This window comes from Thermobia domestica, chromosome 6 (assembly GCF_964235325.1).
Source record: "Thermobia domestica chromosome 6, izTheDome1.hap1.1, whole genome shotgun sequence".
NCBI classification, from domain to species: Eukaryota; Metazoa; Arthropoda; class Insecta; order Zygentoma; family Lepismatidae; genus Thermobia; species Thermobia domestica.
Genome location: NC_137459.1, coordinates 124,728,779 through 124,749,439, shown reverse-complemented (window position 1 = coordinate 124,749,439; position 20,661 = coordinate 124,728,779).

Below are 20,661 nucleotides of genomic sequence, written 5' to 3'. Positions count from 1 at the left end.
TAATTTCTTGACACATACGATGTGTGAGCATAGTGCTTCAGAGCGTTAAATATCTTTATCATCTACCAGAATTCCTTCGGGTAGCTTGCTTTTAGCGAATTTAGCGCCCCGTAGCGGCGAGTCTCATTAATTTCTTGACACATATTTTGTCTGAGCAAAGTGCTTCAGTACGTTGTTTTGATCATCCCCCAAAATCCCTCCGGGTAGCTTGATTCTAGCGAATGTAGCGCCACGCTGCGGCGAGTATCAGTACTTTGTGCATACAATTTATGAGGGCATAGTTCGTCACTGCGTTAATAGCTTTGATCATCAACCACAATCCCTCAGAGTAGCTTGCTTCTAGCGATTGGAGCGCCACGCAGCGGAGAGTCTTATTACTTTCTGCATACACTTTATGAGGGCATAGTTCGTCAGTGCGTTAATTGCTTTTAGCATCCACCAGAATCCTTCCGGGTAGCTTGTTTCTAGCGAATGGAGCGCCACGCAGCGGCGAGTCTCATTACTTTCTGCATATACTTTATGAGGGCATAGCTCGTCAGTGCGTTAATTATTTTGATCACAAGTGACATTACTTTCTTGACACATACTGTGACTGAGCATAGTGCTTCAGTGCGTTAATTGGTTTGATCATCCATCACAATCCCTCGGGGGAGCTTGCTTCAAGCGAATAGAGCGCCAGGCAGCGGCGAATCTCATTACTTTCTGCATAATCTTTACGAGGGCATAGTTCGTCAGTGCGTTAATTTTTTTGAGCATCCACCACAATCCCACCGGTGAGCTTGCGTCAAGCGAATGGAGCGCCACGCAGCGGCGAGTCTCATTACTTTCTTGACAAATACTGTGTGTAAGCATAGTGCTTCACTGCGTTAATTGGTTGGATCATCCACCAGAACCCCTCCGGGTAGCTTGCTTCTAACGAATGGAGCGCCACGCAACGGCAAGTCTCATTACTTTCTCGACACATACTGTGTGTGAGCATCGTGCTTCAGTGCGCTAATTGTTTGGATCATCCACCACAATCCCTCCGGGTAGCTTGCTTCTAGCTATTGGAGCGCGACGCGGTGGCGAGTCTTATTACTTTCTGCATTCACTTTATGAGGGCATATTGCTTCAGTGCGTTAATTCTTTGGATCATCCACCACATTTCATCCGGGTAGCTTGCTTTTAGCGAAAGGAGCGCGACGCGGCGGCGACTTTCATTACTTTCAGGACACATACTGTGTGTGAGCATAGTGCTCCAGTGCGTTAATGTTTAATCATCCACAACAATCCCTCCGGGTAGCTTGCTTCTAGGGAAGGGAGCACCACGCAGCAGCGAGTTATATTATTTTTTGCATACACTTTATGAGGTCATAATTCGTAAGGGCATTAGTTGTTTTGATCATCCACCACAATCTCTCCGGGTAGCTTGCTTCTAGCGAATAGAGCGTCAAGCAGCGGAGAGTCTCATTACTTTTTGCATACACTTTATGAGGGCATAGTTCGCCAGTGCGTTAATTGTTATGATCATCCTCAACAATCACTTCGGGCAGCTTGCTTCTAGCGAAAGGAGCGCCACGATGCGGCCAGTGTTCATTAATTTCTTGACACATACTGTGTGTAAGCATAGTGCTTCAGTGCGTTAATTGTTTTGATCATCCACCACAATCCCTCAGGGTAGCTTCCTTCTTGCGAATGGAGCGCCACTCAGCGGCGAGTCTCATTAATTTCTGCATACATTCTTTGAGGGAATAGTTCGTTAGTGCGTTAATTGTTCGCGACATCCACCAGAATCCCTCTGGGTGGCATGCTTCTAGCTAATGGAGCGCCACGCAGCGGCGAGTCTCATTATTTTCTTGACACATACTCTGTATGAGCATCGTGTTTCATTGCGTTAATTGTTTTGATCATCCACCACAATCTAAGCGGGTAGCTTGCTTCTAGCAAATGGGGCGCCACGCACCGGCGTGTCTCATTACTTTCTTGACACATACTGTGTATGATCATAGTGCTTCATTGCGTTAATTGTTTGGAACATCAACAACAATCCCTCCGGGTAGCTTGCTTCTAGGGAATGGAGCGCCAGGCAGCGGCGAGTCTCATTACTTTCTCGACATATACTGTGTGTGAGCATTGAGCTTCAGTGCGATAATTGTTTTGATCACCCACCACAATCCTTCCGGGTAGCTTGCTACTAGCGAATGGAGCGAAACGCAGCGGCTAGTCTGATTACTTTCTTGACACATACTATGTGTGAGCCTAGAGCTTCAGTGCGTTAATTGTTTTGATCATCCACCAGAATCCCTCGGGGTAGCTTGCTTCTAGAAAATAGAGCGCCACCCAGCGGCGAGTCTCATAACTTTCTGCATACACTTTATGAGGGCATAGTTCGTCAGTGCGTTAATTGGTTGGATCATCCACCACAATCCTTCTGGGCAGATTGCTTCTAGCGAATGGAGCGCCACGCAGCGACGAGTCTCATTACTTTCTTGACATGTACTGTTTGTGAGCATAGTGCTTCAGTGCGTAAATTGTTTTGATCATCCACCACAATCCTTCCGGGTAACATGCTTCTAGCGAATGGAGCGCCACCCAGCGGAGAGTCTCATAATTTTCTGCATTCACTTTATGAGGGCATAGTTCGTCAGTGCGTTAATTGTTTTCATCATCCACCACAATTTTTTCGGGTAGCTTGCTTCTAGCGAATGGATCGCCAGGCAGCGGCCAGTCTCATTACTTTCTGGACACATACTGTGTGTGAGCATAGTGCTTCAGTGCGTTAATGTTTGATCATCCACCACAATCCCTCCGGGTAGCTTGATTCTAGCGAATGCAGCGCCACAAAGCGGCGAGTATCAGTACTTTCTGCATATACTTTATGAGGGCATAGTTCGTCAGTGCGTTAATAGTTTTGATCATCAACCACAATCCCTCAGAGTAGCTTGCTTCTAGCGAATGGAGCGCCACGCAGCGGCGAGTCTCATTACTTTCTGCATACACATTACGAGGGCATAGTTCGTCAGTGCGTTAATTGTTTTGATAATCCACCACAATCAATCCGGGTGCCTTGCTTCCAACGAATGGAGCGCCACGCAGCGGCGAGTCTCATTATTTTCTTCACACATACTGTGTGTGAGCATAGTGAATCATTGCGTTAATTGGTTGGACCATCCCCCACAATCCCTCCGGGTGGCTTGCTTCTAGCGAATGGAGCGCCACGCAGCGGCGAGCCTCATTACTTCCTTGATACATACTGTGTGTGAGCATAGTGCCTCAGTGCGTTAATTGTTTTGATCATCCACCACAATTTCTCCGGGTAGCTTGCTTCTAGCGAATAGAGGGCCACGCAGGGGCGAGTCTCATTACTTTGTTGACACATACTATGTGTGAGTATAGTGCTACACTGCGTTAATTGGTGGTATCATCCACCACAATCTTTCCGGCGAGCTTGTTTCAAGCGAATGCAGCACCACGCAGCGGCGAGTCTCATTACTTTCTTGACACATACTGTGTGTGAGCATAGTTCGTCAGTGCGTTAATTGTTTTGATCATCCACCACAATCCCTCCAGGTGGCTTGCTTCTAGCGAATGGAGCGCCACGCAGCGGCGAGCCTCATTACTTCCTTGACACATACTGTGTGTGAGCATAGTGCCTCAGTGCGTTAATTGTTTTGATCATCCACCACAATCCCTCCGGGTAGCTTGCTTCTAGCGAATGGAGGGCAACGCAGGGGCGAGTCTCATTACTTTGTTGACACATACTATGTGTGAGCATAGTGCTTCAATGCGTTAATTGTTTTGATTATCCACCACAATCCCACCGGGAAGTTTGGTTCTAGCGAATGGAGCGCCAAGCAGCGGCGAATCTCAGTATTTTCTTGACACATACTGTGTGTGAGCATAGTGCTTCAGTGATTTAATTGTTTTGATCATCCACCAAAATCCCTCCGGGTAGCTTGCTTCTAGCGAATGGACCGTCAAGCAGCGGCGAATCTCAGTACTTTCTTGACACATACTGTGCGTGAGCATAGTGCTTCAGTGATTTAATTGTTTTGATCATCCACCACAATCCCGCCGGGGAGGTTGCTTCAAGCGAACGGAGCGCCACGCAGCAGCGAGTCTCATTATTTTTTGCATACACTTTATGAGGTCATAATTCGTAAGTGCATTAGTTGTTTTGATCATCCACCACAATCTCTGCGGGTAGCTTGCTCTTAGCGAATGGAGCGACAGGCAGCGGCGAGTCTCATTACTTTCTACATACACTTTATGAGGGCATTGTTCGTCAGTGCGATGATTGTTTTGATCATCCACCACAATCCCTCAGGGTAGCTTCGTTCTTGCGAACGGAGCGCCACTCAGCGGAGAGTCTCATTATTTTCTGCATACATTCTTTGAGGGAGTAGTTCGTCAGTGCGTTAATTGTTCGGGACATCCACCAGAATCCCTCTGGATGGCATGCTTCTAGCTAATGGAGCGCCACGCAGCGGCGAGTCTCATTATTTTCTTGACACATACTCTGTATGAGCATCGTGTTTCATTGCGTTAATTGTTTTGATCATCCACCACAATCTAAGCGGGTAGCTTGCTTCTAGCAAATGGGGCGCCACGCATCGGCGTGTCTCATTACTTTCTTGACACATACTGTGTATGATCATAGTGCTTCATTGCGTTAATTGTTTGGAACATCCACAAGAATCACTTCGGGTAGCTTGCTTCTAGGGAATGGAGCACCAGGCAGCGGCGAGTCTCATTACTTTCTCGACATATATTGTGTGTGAGCATTGAGCTTCAGTGCGATAATTGTTTTGATCACCCACCACAATCCTTCCGGGTAGCTTGCTTCTAGCGAATGGAGCGCCACGCAGCGGCTAGTCTGATTACTTTCTTGACACATACTATGTGTGAGCCTAGAGCTTCAGTGCGTTAATTGTTTTGATCATCCACCAGAATCCCTCGGGGTAGCTTGCTTCTAGAAAATAGAGCGCCACGCAGCGGCGAGTCTCATAACTTTCTGCATACACTTTATGAGGGCATAGTTCGTCAGTGCGATAATTGGTTGGATCATCCACCACAATCCTTCTGGGCAGATTGCTTCTAGCGAATGGAGCGCCACGCAGCGACGAGTCTCATTACTTTCTTGACATATACTGTTTGTGAGCATAGTGCTTCAGTGCGTAAATTGTTTTGATCATCCACCACAATCCTTCCGGGTAACATGCTTCTAGCGAATGGAGCGCCACCCAGCGGAGAGTCTCATAATTTTCTGCATTCACTTTATGAGGGCATAGTTCGTCAGTGCGTTAATTGTTTTCATCATCCACCACAATTTTTTCGGGTAGCTTGCTTCTAGCGAATGGATCGCCAGGCAGCGGCCAGTCTCATTACTTTCTGGACACATACTGTGTGTGAGCATAGTGCTTCAGTGCGTTAATGTTTGATCATCCACCAAAATCCCTGCGGGTAGATTGCTTCTAGCGAATGGAGCGCCACAAGGCGGCGAGTCTCATTACTTTCTGGACACATACTGTGTGTGAGCGTTGTGCTTCAGTGCGTTAATTCTTTGGATCATCCATCACAATCCCTCCGGGTAGCCTGCTTCTAGCGAATGGAGCGCCACGCAGCGGAGAGTCTCATTACTTTTTTGACACATACTGTGTGTGAGCATAGTGCTTCAATGCGTTAATTGTTTTGACCATCCACCACAATCCCTGTGGGTAGACTGCTTCTAGCGAATGGAGAGCCACAAGGCGGCGAGTCTCATTACTTTCTTGACACATACTGTGTGTGAGAATAGAGCTTCAGTGCGTTAATTGGTTGGATCATCCACAAAAATCCCCCCTTGGATATTGCTTCAAGCGAATGGAGCGCCACACGGCAGCGAGTCTTATTACTTTCTGTATACATTCTTTGAGGGCATAGTTCGTCAGTGCGATAATTGTTTCGAACATCCACCAGAATCCCTCCGGGTAGCTTGCTTCTAGCGAATGGAGCGCCACGCAGCGGCGAGTCTCATTATTGTCTTTACACATACTGTGTTTGAGCATAGTGCTTCATTGCGTTAATTGTTTTGATCATCCACCACAATCCAAGCGGGTAGCGTGCTTCTAGCGAATGGAGGGCCACGCAGCGGCGACTCTCATTAATTTTTTGACACATACTGTGTGCCAGCATAGTGCTTCAGTGCGTTAATTGGTTCGATCATCCACCACAATCCCCCCGGGGAGGTTCCCTCAGGCGAATGGAGCGCCACGCAGCGGCGAGTCTCCTTACTTTCTGCACACATTCTTTGAGGGCATAGTTCGTCAGAGCGTTAATTGTTTGGAACATCCACCACAATCCCCCCGGGTAGCTTGCTTCTAGCGAATGGAGGGCAACGCAGGGGCGAGTCTCATTACTTTGTTGACACATACTATGTGTGAGCATAGTGCTTCAATGCGTTAATTGTTTTGATTATCCACCACAATCCCACCGGGAAGTTTGGCTCTAGCGAATGGAGCGCCAAGCAGCGGCGAATCTCAGTATTTTCTTGACACATACTGTGTGTGAGCATAGTGCTTCAGTGATTTAATTGTTTTGATCATCCACCAAAATCCCTCCGGGTAGCTTGCTTCTAGCGAATGGACCGTCAAGCAGCGGCGAATCTCAGTACTTTCTTGACACATACTGTGCGTGAGCATAGTGCTTCAGTGATTTAATTGTTTTGATCATCCACCACAATCCCGCCGGGAAGGTTGCTTCAAGCGAACGGAGCGCCACGCAGCAGCGAGTCTCATTATTTTTTGCATACACTTTATGAGGTCATAATTCGTAAGTGCATTAGTTGTTTTGATCATCCACCACAATCTCTGCGGGTAGCTTGCTCTTAGCGAATGGAGCGACAGGCAGCGGCGAGTCTCAATACTTTCTACATACACTTTATGAGGGCATTGTTCGTCAGTGCGATGATTGTTTTGATCATCCACCACAATCCCTCAGGGTAGCTTCGTTCTTGCGAACGGAGCGCCACTCAGCGGAGAGTCTCATTATTTTCTGCATACATTCTTTGAGGGAATAGTTCGTCAGTGCGTTAATTGTTCGGGACATCAACCAGAATCCCTCTGGATGGCATGCTTCTAGCTAATGGAGCGCCACGCAGCGGCGAGTCTCATTATTTTCTTGACACATACTCTGTATGAGCATCGTGTTTCATTGCGTTAATTGTTTTGATCATCCACCACAATCTAAGCGGGTAGCTTGCTTCTAGCAAATGGGGCGCCACGCACCGGCGTGTCTCATTACTTTCTTGACACATACTGTGTATGATCATAGTGCTTCATTGCGTTAATTGTTTGGAACATCCTCAAGAATCACTTCGGGTAGCTTGCTTCTAGGGAATGGAGCACCAGGCAGCGGCGAGTCTCATTACTTTCTCGACATATATTGTGTGTGAGCATTGAGCTTCAGTGCGATAATTGTTTTGATCACCCACCACAATCCTTCCGGGTAGCTTGCTTCTAGCGAATGGAGCGCCACGCAGCGGCTAGTCTGATTACTTTCTTGACACATACTATGTGTGAGCCTAGAGCTTCAGTGCGTTAATTGTTTTGATCATCCACCAGAATCCCTCGGGGTAGCTTGCTTCTAGAAAATAGAGCGCCACGCAGCGGCGAGTCTCATAACTTTCTGCATACACTTTATGAGGGCATAGTTCGTCAGTGCGATAATTGGTTGGATCATCCACCACAATCCTTCTGGGCAGATTGCTTCTAGCGAATGGAGCGCCACGCAGCGACGAGTCTCATTACTTTCTTGACATATACTGTTTGTGAGCATAGTGCTTCAGTGCGTAAATTGTTTTGATCATCCACCACAATCCTTCCGGGTAACATGCTTCTAGCGAATGGAGCGCCACCCAGCGGAGAGTCTCATAATTTTCTGCATTCACTTTATGAGGGAATAGTTCGTCAGTGCGTTAATGGTTTTCATCATCCACCACAATTTTTTCGGGTAGCTTGCTTCTAGCGAATGGATCGCCAGGCAGCGGCCAGTCTCATTACTTTCTGGAAACATACTGTGTGTGAGCATAGTGCTTCAGTGCGTTAATGTTTGATCATCCACCACAATCCCTCCGGGTAGCTTGATTCTAGCGAATGCAGCGCCACAAAGCGGCGAGTATCAGTACTTTCTGCATATACTTTATGAGGGCATAGTTCGTCAGTGCGTTAATAGTTTTGATCATCAACCACAATCCCTCAGAGTAGCTTGCTTCTAGCGAATGGAGCGCCACGCAGCGGCGAGTCTCATTACTTTCTGCATACACATTACGAGGGCATAGTTCGTCAGTGCGTTTATTGTTTTGATCATCCACCACAATCTTTTCGGGTAGCTTGCTTCTAGCGAAAGGATCGCCAGGCAGCGGCGAGTCTCATTATTTTCTACATACACTTTATGAGGGCATAGTTCGTCAGTGCGATAATTGTTTTGATCATCAACCATAATCAATCCGGGTAGATAGCTTTTAGCGAATGGAGCGCCACGCAGCGGAGAGTCTCATTACTTTCTTGACACATAATGTGTGTGAGCATAGTGCTTCAATGCGCTAATTGTTTTGATCATCCACCACAATCCCTCCGGGTAGCTTGCTTCTAGCGGATGGAGCGCCACGCAGCGGAGAGTCTCATTACATTTTTGACACATACTGTGTGTGAGCATAGTGCTTCAGTGCGATAATTGTTTTGATCAGCCACCAAATCCCTCCGGGTAGCTTGCTTCTAGCGAATGGAGCGCCACGCCGTGGCAAGTCTTAATAATTTTTGCATACACGTTATGAGGGCATAGTTCTTCAGTTTGTAAATTCTTTGGATCATCCACCACAATTCCTCTGGGTACCTTGCTGCTAGCGAATGGAGCGCCACACTCCGGCGAGTCTCATTATTTTCTTGACACATACTGTGTATGAGCACAGTGCTTCATTGCGTTAATTGTTTTGGTCATCCACCACAATCCCCCCGGATTGCTTGCTTCTAGCGAATTGAGCGCCACGCAGCGGCGAGTCTCATTACTTTCTTCACACATACTGTGTGTGAGCGTTGTGCTTCAGTGCGTTAATTCTTTGGATCATCCATCACAATCCCTCCGGGTAGCTTGCTTCTAGCGAATGCAGCGCCACGCAGCGGAGAGTCTCATTACATTTTTGACACATACTGTGTGTGAGCATAGTGCTTCAATGCGTTAATTATTTTGACCATCCACCACAATCCCTGTGGGTAGACTGCTTCTAGCGAATGGAGCGCCACAAGGCGGCGAGTCTCATTACTTTATTGACACATACTGTGTGTGAGAATAGAGCTTCAGTGCGTTAATTGGTTGGATCATCCACAAAAATCCCCCCTTGGATATTGCTTCAAGCGAATGGAGCGCCACACGGCAGCGAGTCTTATTACTTTCTGTATACATTCTTTGAGGGCATAGTTCGTCAGTGCGATAATTGTTTCGAACATCCACCAGAATCCCTCCGGGTAGCTTGCTTCTAGCGAATGGAGCGCCACGCAGCGGCGAGTCTCATTATTGTCTTGACACATACTGTGTTTGAGCATAGTGCTTCATTGCGTTAATTGTTTTGATCATCCACCACAATCCAAGCGGGTAGCGTGCTTCTAGCGAATGGAGGGCCACGCAGCGGCGACTCTCATTACTTTTTTGACACATACTGTGTGCCAGCATAGTGCTTCATTGCGTTAATTGGTTCGATCATCCACCACAATCCCCCCGGGGAGGTTCCCTCAGGCGAATGGAGCGCCACGCAGCGGCGAGTCTCCTTACTTTCTGCACACATTCTTTGAGGGCATAGTTCGTCAGAGCGTTAATTGTTTGGAACATCCACCACAATCCCCCCGGGTAGCTTGCTTCTAGCGAATGGAGCGCCACGCAGCGGCGAGTCTCATTATTTTCTTGACACATACTGTGTATGAGCACAGTGCTTCATTGCGTTAATTGTTTTGGTCATCCACCACAATCCCCCCGGATTGCTTGCTTCTAGCGAATTGAGCGCCACGCAGCGGCGAGTCTCATTACTTTCTTCACACATACTGTGTGTGAGCATAGTGCTTCAGTGCGTTAATTGTTTTGATCATCCATCACAATCCCTCCGGGTAGCTTGCTTCTAGCGAATGGAGCGCCACGCAGCGGCGAGTCTCATTACTTTCTCGACACATACTGTGTGTGAGCTAAGTGCTTCAGTGTGATAATTTTTTTAATCACCCACCACAATCGCTCCGGGTAGCTTGCTTCTAGCGAATGGAGCGCCACTCACCAGCGAGTCTCATTATTTTCTCGACACATACTGTGTGTGAGGATAGTGCTTCAATGCGTTAATTGTTTTGACCATCCATCACAATTTCTCCGGGTAGCTTGCTTCTAGCGAATGGAGCTCCACGCAGCGGCGAGTCTCATTATTTTCTGTATACTCTTTATGAGGGCATAATACGTCAGTGCATTAATCGTTTTGATCATCCACCACAATCTCTCCGGGTAGCTTGCTTCTAGAGAATGGAGCGCCAGGCAGCGGCGAGTCTCATTACTTTCTACATACACTTTATGAGGGCATAGTTCGTCAGTGCGATGATTGTTTTGATCATCCACCACAATCCCTCCGGGTAGCTTGCTTCTAGGGAATGGAGCGCCACGCAGCGGCGAGTCTCACTACTTTCTTGACCCATACTGTGCGTGAGCATATTGCTTCAGTGCGTTAATTGTTTGATCATCCACCACAATCCCTCCCGGTAGCTTGCTTCTAGCGAATGTAGCGTCAAGCAGCGGCGAGTCTCATTACTTTTTGCATACACTTTATGAGGGCATATTTCGTCAGTGCGTTTATTATTATGATCATCCTCAACAATCACTCCGGGCAGCTTCCTTCTAGCGAATGAAGCGCCACGATGCGGCGAGTGTTCATTACTTTCTTGACACATACTGCGTGAGAGCATAGCGCTTCAGTGCGTAAATTGTTTTTATCATCCACCACAATCCCTCCTTTTAGCTTGCTTCTAGCGAATGGAGCGCAAGGCAGCGGCGAGTCTCATTACTTTCTGCATATACTTTATGAGGACATAGTTCCTCAGTGCATTAATTGGTTGGATCATCCACCACAATCCTTCCGGGTAGCTTGCATCTAATGAATGGAGCGCCACGTAGCGGAGAGACTCATTGCTTTCTTGACACCTACTGTGTGTGAGCATAGTGCTTCAGTGCGTTAATTGTTTTGATCATCCACCATAATCCCTCAGGGTAGCTTGCTTCTAGCGAATGGAGGGACACGCAGCGGTGACTCTCATTAATTTCCTGACACATACTGTGTGCGAGCATAGTGCTTCACTGTGTTAATTGGTTCGATCATCCACCACAATCCCCCCGGGGAGGTTTCTTCAAGCGAATGGAGCGCCACGCAGCGGCGAGTCTCATTGCTTTCTGCATACATTCTTTGAGGGCATAGTTCGTCAGTGCGTGAATATTTTGGAACATCCACCAGAATCCCTCCGGGTAGCTTGCTTCTAGCTAATGGAGCGCCACGCAGCGGCGAGTCTCATTATTTTCTTGACACATACTGTGTATGAGCATAGTGCTTCATTGCGTTAATTGTTTTGATCATCCACCAATATCTAAGCGGGTAGCTTGCTTCTAGCGAATGGGGCGCCACACACCGGCGGGTCTCATTACTTTCTTGACACATACTGTGTGTGAGCATAGTGCTTCAGTGCGTTAATTGTTTGGAACATCCACAAGAATCCCTCCGGGTAGCTTGTTTCTAGCGAATGGAGCGCCACGTAGCGGCGAGTCTCATAACTTTCTGCATACACTTTATGAGGGCATAGTTCGTCAGTGCGTTAATTGGTTGGATCATCCACCACAATCCCTCTGGGTAGATTGCTTCTAGCGAATGGAGCGCCATGCAGCGGCGAGTCTCATTACTTTCTTGACACATACTGTGTGTGAGCATAGTGCATCAGTGCGCTAATTGTTTTGATCATCCACCACAATCCCTCCGGGTAGCTTGCTTCTAGCGAATGGAGCGCTACGCAGTGGCGAGTCTCACTACTTTCTTGACACATACTGTGTGTGATCATATAGCTTAGGTCCGTTAATTGTTTTGATCATCCACCACAATATCTCCGGGTAGCTTGCTTCTAGCGAATGGAGAGTCAAGCAACGGCGAGTCTCATTACTTTTTGCATACACTTTTTGAGGGCATAGTTCCTCAGTGCGTTAATTGTAATGATCATCTTCAACAATCAATCCGGGTAGATTGCTTCTCCCGAATGGAGCGCCACGCAGCGGCGATTAGTCATTACTTTCTTGACACATACTGTGTGTGAGCATAATGCTTCAGTGCGTTAATTGTTTTGATCATCCACCACAATCCCTCCTTTTAGCTTGCTTCTAGCGAATGGAGCGCCGGGAAGCGGCGAATCTCATTCCTTTCTGCATATACTTTTTGAGGACATAGTTCGTCAGTGCATTAATTGGTTGGATCATCCACCACAATCCTTCCGGGTAGCTTGCTTCTAATGAATGGAGCGCCACGTAGCGGAGAGACTCATTACTTTCTTGACACATACTCTGTGTGAGCATAGTGCTTCAGTGCGTTAATTGTTTTGATCATCCACCACAATTTCTCCGGGTAGCTTGCTTCTAGCGAATGGAGCGCCACGCAGCGGCGAGTCTCATTATTTTCTGCATACACTTTATGAGGGCATAATTCGTCAGTGCATTAATTGTTTTGATCATCCACCACAATCTCTCCTGGTAGCTTGCTTCTAGAGAATGGAGCGCCAGGCAGCGGCGAGTCTCATTACTTTCTACATACAATTTATGAGGGCATAGTTCGTCAGTGCGATGATTGTTTTGATCATCCACCACAATCCCTCCGGGTAACTTGCTTCTAGGGAATGGAGCGCCACGCAGCGGAAAGTCTCACTACTTTATTGACACATACTGTGTGTGAGCATAGTGCTTCAATGGGTTAATTGTTTTGACCATCCACCACAATCCCTCTGGGTAGCTTCTTTCTAGCGAATGGAGCGCCACAAAGCGGCGAGTCTCATTACTTTCTTGACACATACTGTGTGTGGGTATAGAGCTTCAGTGCGTTAATTGGTTGGATCATCCACCAGAATCTCTCCGGGTAGCTTGCTTCTAGAGAATGGAGCGCCACGCAGCAGCGAGTCTGATTACTTTCTTTATACACTTTATGAGGGCATAGTTCGTCATTGCGTTAATTGGTTGGATCATCCACGACAATCCCTCTGGGTAGATTGCTTCCAGCGAATGGAGCGCCACGCAGCGGCGAGTCTCATTACTCTCTTGACACATACTGTGTGCGAGCATAGTGCTTCAGTGCGTTAATATGTTCGATCATCCACCAAAATCCCCCCGGGGAGTTTGCTTCAAGCGAATGGAGCGCCACGCGGCGGCGAGTCTCATTACTTTCTTGACACATACTGTGTGTGAGCATCGTGCTTCAGTGCGTTAATTGGATGGATCATCCACCAGAATCCCTCCATTAAGCTTGCTTCAAGCGATTGGAGCGCCACGCAGCGGCAAGTCTCATTACTTTCTGCATACACTTTATGAGGCCATAGTTCGTCAGTGCGTTAATTGTTTTGATCATCCACCACAATCTCCCCGGATTGCGTGCTTCTAGCGAATGGAGCGCCACGCAGCGGCGAGTCTCATTATTTTCTCGACACATACTGTGTGTGAGCATAGTGCTTCAGTGCGATAATTGTTTTGATCACTCACCACAATCCCTCCGGGTAGCTTTCTTCTAGAGAATGGAGCGCCACGTTGCGGCGAGTCTCATTATTTTCTGCATACACTTTATGAGGGCATAGTTCGACAGTGCATTAATTGTTTTGATCATCCACCACAATCTCTCCGGGTAGCTTGCTTCTAGAGAATGGAGCACCAGGCAGCGGCGAGTCTCATTACTTTCTACATACACTTTATGAGGGCATAGTTCGTCAGTGCGATGATTATTTTGATCATCCACCACAATCCCTCCGGGTAGCTTGCTTCTAGGGAATGGAGCGCCACGCAGTAGGAGAGTCTCATAACTTTCTGCATACACTTTATGAGGCCATAGTTCGTCAGTGCGTTAATTGGTTGGGTCATCCACCATAATCCCTCTGGGTAGATTGCTTCTAGCGAATGGAGCGCCACGCAGCGGAGAGTCTCATAACTTTCTTGACACATACTGTGTATGAGCATAGTGAATCATTGTGTTAATTATTTTGATCATCCACCACAATCTAAGCGGGTAGCTTGCTTCCAGCGAATGGGGCGCCACGCACCGGCGAGTCTCATTACTTTCTTGACACATACTGTGTATGAAAATAGTGCTTCATTGCGTTAATTGTTTGGAACATCCACAAGAATCCCTCCGGGTAGCTTGTTTCTAGCGAATGGAGCGCACGCACCTGCGAGTCTCATAACTTTCTGCATACACTTTATGAGGGCATAGTTCGTCAGTGCGTTAATTGGTTGTATCATCCACCATAATCCCTCTGGGTAGATTGCTTCTAGCGAATGGAGCGCCACGCAGCGGAGAGTCTCATAACTTTCTTGACACATACTGTGTGTGAGCACAGTGCATCAGTGCGTTAATTGTTTTGATCATCCACCACAATCCTTCCAGGTAACTTGCTTCTAGCGAATGGAGCGCCACGCAGCGGCGAGTCTCATTATTTTCTGCATACACTTTATGAGGGCATAGCTCGTCAGTGCGTTAATTGTTTTGATCATCCACCACAATCTTTTCGGGTAGCTTGCTTCTAGCGAATGGAGCGCCAGGCAGCGGCGAGTCTCATTACTTTCTTCATACACTTTATGAGGGCATAGTTCGTCAGTGCGATAATTGTTTTGATCATCCACCACAATCCCTCCGGGTAGATTGCTTCTAGCGAATGGAGCGCCACGCAGCGGAGAGTCTCATTACTTTCTTGACACATACTGTGTGTGATCATAGTGCTTCAATGCGTTAATTGTTTTGATCATCCACCACAATTCCTCCGGGTAGCTTGCTTCTAGCGAATGGAGCGCCACGCAGCGGCGAGTCTCACTACTTTCTTGACACATACTGTGTGTGATCATGTAGCTTCAGTCCGTTAATTGTTTTGATCTTCCACCACAATCTCCCCAGGTAGCTTGCTTCTAGCGAATGGAGCGTCAAGCAGCGGCGAGTCTCATTACTTTTTCCATACACTCTATGAGGGCATAGTTCGTCAGTGCGTTAATTGTAATGATCATCTTCAACAATCAATCCGGGTAGATTGTTTCTTCCGAATGGAGCGCCACGCAGCGGTGATTGGTCATTACTTTCTTGACACATACTGTGTGTGAGCATAGTGCTTCAGTGCGTTAATTGTTTTGATCATCCACCACAATCCCTCCTTTTAGCTTGCTTCTAGTGAATGGAGCGCCAGGCACCGGCGAGTCTCATTACTTTCTGCATATACTTTTAGAGGACATAGTTCGTTAGTGCATTAATTGGTTGGATCATCCACCGCAATCCTTCCGGGTAGCTTGCTTCTAATGAATGGAACGCCACGTAGCGGAGAGACTCTACTTTCTTGACACATACTGTGTGTGAGTATAGTGCTTCAGTGCGTTAATTGTTTTGATCATCCACTACAATTTCTCCGGGTAGCTTGCTTCTAGCGAATGGAGCGCCACGCAGCGGCGAGTCTCATTACTTTCTTGACACATACTGTGTGTGAGCATTGTGCTTCAGTGCGTTAATTGTTTTGATCACCCACCACAATCCCTCCGGGTAGCTTGCTTCTAGAGAATGGAGCGCCACGCAGCGGCGAGTCTCATTACTTTCGGCATACACTTTATGAGGGCATAGTTCGTCAGAGCGTTAATTGGTTGGATCATCCACCACAATCCTTCTGGGTAGATTGCTTCTAGCGAATGGAGCGCCACGCAGCGGCGAGTCTCATTACTTTCTTGACACATACTGTGTGTGAGCATTGTGCTTCAGTACGTTAATTGTTTTGATCATCCACTAAAATCCTTCCGGGTAGCCAGCTTCTAGCGAATGGAGCGCCAAGCAGCGGCGAGTCTCATTATTTTCTTGACACATAGTGTGTATGAGCATAGTGCTTCATTGCGTTAATTTTTTTGATCATCCACCACAATCCAAGCGGGTAGCTTGCTTCTAGCGAATGGGGCGCCACGCACCGGCGAGTCTCATTATTTTCTGCATACACTTTATGAGGGCATAGTTCGTCAGAGCGTTAATTGGTTGGATCATCCACCACAATCCCTCTGGGTAGATTGTTTCTAGCGAATGGAGCGCCACGCAGCGGCGAGTCTCATTACTTTCTTGACACATACTGTGTGTGAGCATAGTGCTTCAGTGCGTTAATTTTTTTGATCACCCACCAGAATCCTTCCAGGTAGCTTGCTTCTAGCGAATGGAGCGCCACGCAGCGGCGAGTCTCATTACTTTCTCGACACATACTGTCTGTGAGCATAGTGCTTCAGTGCGATAATTCAGTGCGATATCCACCATCGAACCCCCCTTCACTCCCGGGAATCGTACCCCTCTCGGGTCCCCCCGATCGGGGAAGACGTCCTTAGTGCCCACACCAAGTCTCAGTGAAACCGCGTAAAAAACAAATAAAATGCCCATCGAGACTTTTGTGTTAGCGAGTGCAGTACGTATACTATTCATAACTTTCAAACAGTGACTCTATCATAACTAAACTACATTTATAGGAAGACAAGTTGAACATGGAAAATGGCCATGTATAAATCGCCACCGGGCACGCCAGCTAGGGATCAATCACCAGTCGTAAGAACTACCAAAATTGACGAAAACACGGAACAAAGAAAAAAAGGGAGAAAAGAGATGTAGATGCCTGAACACCAAACCAAAAAGGCCACAACGGAGGAGCCGGGCTTTGACACAATTCTGCAAATGGAACAGGAAATGACATACTTGGAAGGACTGTTCGACTGGAAAAAAATAGGTAGGGGCCATTTAGAAAAGCTCAAGAAAAGAGTAACAGTCTGGGTCAAAGACCGTTCACAGCTTATTGGAAAGATCGAACAATTAGAAAGGATGAATGATAAGATTCAGAGTAAATATGATGACCTGCAGAAGGAGAAACTTATCACTGAAATGGAGCTAATGTCGGGAGCAAAGGGTAGCCGAATAGAAGACAAAAAACTCATAGAAGAATTAAAACAGAAGAATGAACAACTGGAGAAAGAGATCGAAGACCTCAGAGAATAAAAAATAGAGACCAAGCAAGACCGAGACCGACAATATAAAAGGCTGGAGGCGGAAATAGCAGAGATAACAGAAAGTAGGAATGAAATTAAGCTGCAACTTCAGGAAACGTCCAGAAAATTAAGGAAAGCAGAAGAGGACTATAAATTTTTGGAAAAGAAGCAAGAAAAGTTGAAAGAAGAATTGATCCAGACCCAGCAAGCATTTGGTAGATCGGAAATCGCCTGGGAAAAACAACGTCATATCTTACAAGAAAAGCTACAAGAATTGGAAAATAAGCAAGGCACGGATACAGAAGCTGTAGTTAAAGAGATACAGGCTCTTTCAAAGAAGATAGAAGATACACATGAAAAAAAGGAACAGGATGAAAACCTAACATGGTCGGAAGTGGTTATGGGAAGAAAGGTAACGGAAAGAGAGAAGAAAATAATGGAAGTCACTGCAAGAACAAAATCTGCGTTGATAATTAGACCAAACGAGGGAGAGACTACAAAACAAACAGTAAGAAGACTGGCAGAGACAATAGATCCTAGGAAAGAGAAACTAAAAATCACAGGGATGAGAACAACAAAAGACCTGGTATTCCTGGAAACAGCTACCAAGGAAGATTTGAATAAAATTGTCTCCAAAGAACAAATAAAGAAGGATTTTAGAGTCGAAGAGACTAGGAGGCGAAACCATTTAATGATAGTCTACGGCATACCATCAGATGTCAAAGACGAGGAAATTGTAGCTGCCATAATAGAACAGAATTTTGAAGAGGAAGAAATGGAAGAGGCAAAGAAGTTCAAAGCCAGATTTAGAGCAGGCAAGAAAGGACAAAAGAAATGTCATCTGGTGATTGAAGTAACATCAGGTATAAGGAAGGTTTTAATAAGCAAAGATAGAGTATACGTGGACTACGAGTCACACAAAGTCAAAGATTTCATCGTAGTACTACAGTGCTACGTTTGTCAGGATTTTGGCCATGTAATGAAGTACTGTGATGCTAAGGATGGAAAAGTGTGCAGATACTGTGGCTCAAAAAGACACAATAGTGACGAGTGTGAAGATAAGAATAAAAACATATGCGTACCGTGCAGGTTGAGACATAAGGAATGTCAAACACCCAACACAGAAGAATGTGTATCGTAAATTATGGATAAAAGAGCAGAACTAAAAAATAAGAAACGCAATAAACCGCCCAGTAAGAAAAAAAGGGATAAACGAAGATTAGAAGATTTTTTAAACAAAAAGAGAAAACAAACTACTTCAACCAAGGACAAATATATTCAAAGCGACATAAAAGAAGAAAAAGAATTAAAAGGGTCAATTAGGATGACTAACATGGAAATGGAACCTGAAAATAGAATAAAGAATACAGACATCACACCAACTGAGAAAGGAGATACAAAGAAGAAAACACTAATCTCATTCACACAGGGAGAACAGAAATATCTGTTTCCACCAAAAGAGAAAAGGATACAAGACAACACGATAACCTCTACTGAAGAAGAAGAAAAAACAATATTTAATGAGCCCAAAATGTTGTACCCCAATATGAACCATCTATACAGATTAGCCAAGCTTGAAGATAAAAACATACTGAATGTAGCATTTGACAACTAGTAAGAGACATCCACGAAAAAGGAAGAACGATTGCATATCCGGTCTTAGAAGAAATAGATAGATTGGAACTAAGAACGTTTGATCTGCCAGCTAATGAATGGGAGTTGCTAGATCTAATAGATGAGGTATACGAAAGAAGAGGCATCTACTGGGATCTAGAGAATGTCTATAAACAACTGGTAAATGCGCATGGTAGGATTTGTTTCGACTACAGTAAAACGGGGATGGATGCCTACGTTTATACCAAATATGCATAACACGTTAACAACAATTAGAATAGCACAAAACAATTTGCACAAATCGAAAATAGCAACAATGGAATTACGAAGATTTACAGAAACAAACAACATAGATATCTTAGCCATATCTGCATAACAACAAGTTAACAACTTTTCCTGTAACAAGTAAAATCATATACGGAGGTGAAGAACCCCAAGCAGCCACAGTAATAATGAACAGGAATATTGAAGCTTTAAAACTTTCACAATATTGTGACAATTGGATAATCTGTATAGAAATAACGAAAGGAACAGACACCTTTTGGATAGTCAATTCATATTTCCAGTATAGCAAAGACATTGAAATATTTATAGGTAAACTTCAACAAATCATTTGGCAGAATCCTGAAAAGAAAATATTGTTTGTTCTAGACTCGAATGCTAAGAGTACTGCTTGGGGATCACCCTCTACAGATGCAAGAGGAGAAATTATGGAAGATTTCATAGCCCAGAATTGATTAGTAATCGTAAATACTGGAAACAAACCAACGTTTGTGGGCTCCCGAGGAGAATCTTATATTGATATAACACTCTGTACACCAAATTTAGTTCATAACATTACAGATTGGCACACATGGGATCGAGAAACAACAAGCGATCACGAAATAATAACATTTAACATGGAATTAAATACACCAAGTAAGAATAAAGAAAGGTTAAACATTAAAAAGATAAATTGGGAAAATTTTAAAAAGAAGCTTACCTTACCACAATTGGACATAGACAAAAGTAGTGACGAATTAGTACAAAAAATTGAACAGGCTACTAAATTGGCAATAGAGGCATCCACTCGTAAAACCACGCAGAGAGTAGGATATGGCGATTTTTGGTCACCTAAACTGGAAAGATTAAGAAAAATCGTGCGAGCAAAAAGAAAAAGTTACCAAGCCACAGCAATTCCAAATTTGAAAGAAAGAAGACTCTTAGCTTATAGGAATGCCAAAGAAGAGTATGAAACAGAAATCATAGAAGCAAAGAAAAGAAGCTGGGAACGATTCCTAACCAAAAACATACAGCTTGATCAGTGGGGATTTCCATACAAATTAATAATGAAGAAAATAAACCCCTTAACACTTTGCACGTTAAGAAAAAATGACGGATCTTATACAGTAACTAGAAAGGAAACCATTGAAAATTTAACACGAAAGTTTTTCCCGAATGACATAATGGAAGATGAAACAGAAGATCAGAAACGAATAAGAAGAAAATTCGAAGAGCCGACACAAGTAGAACAGGTAAATAAGGAAGACATGACAACAAATGAAGAAATCGAAAACATCATTAGGAAACTAAAAACAGGAAATTCACCAGGATTGGATGAAATACCAAATGAAGTCTTCACGAAAAATAGAGAAATATGGACCCCGTACCTGACAAGACTTTGCAATGTACTACTACAACGGCAAGAATTTCCGGACTCATGGAAAATGTCAAAATTAATAATCCTGCTAAAAAACGAAGACAGGGACCCAACTGATGTAAGCTCATATCGCCCAATTTGCCTGCTAAAAACATAAG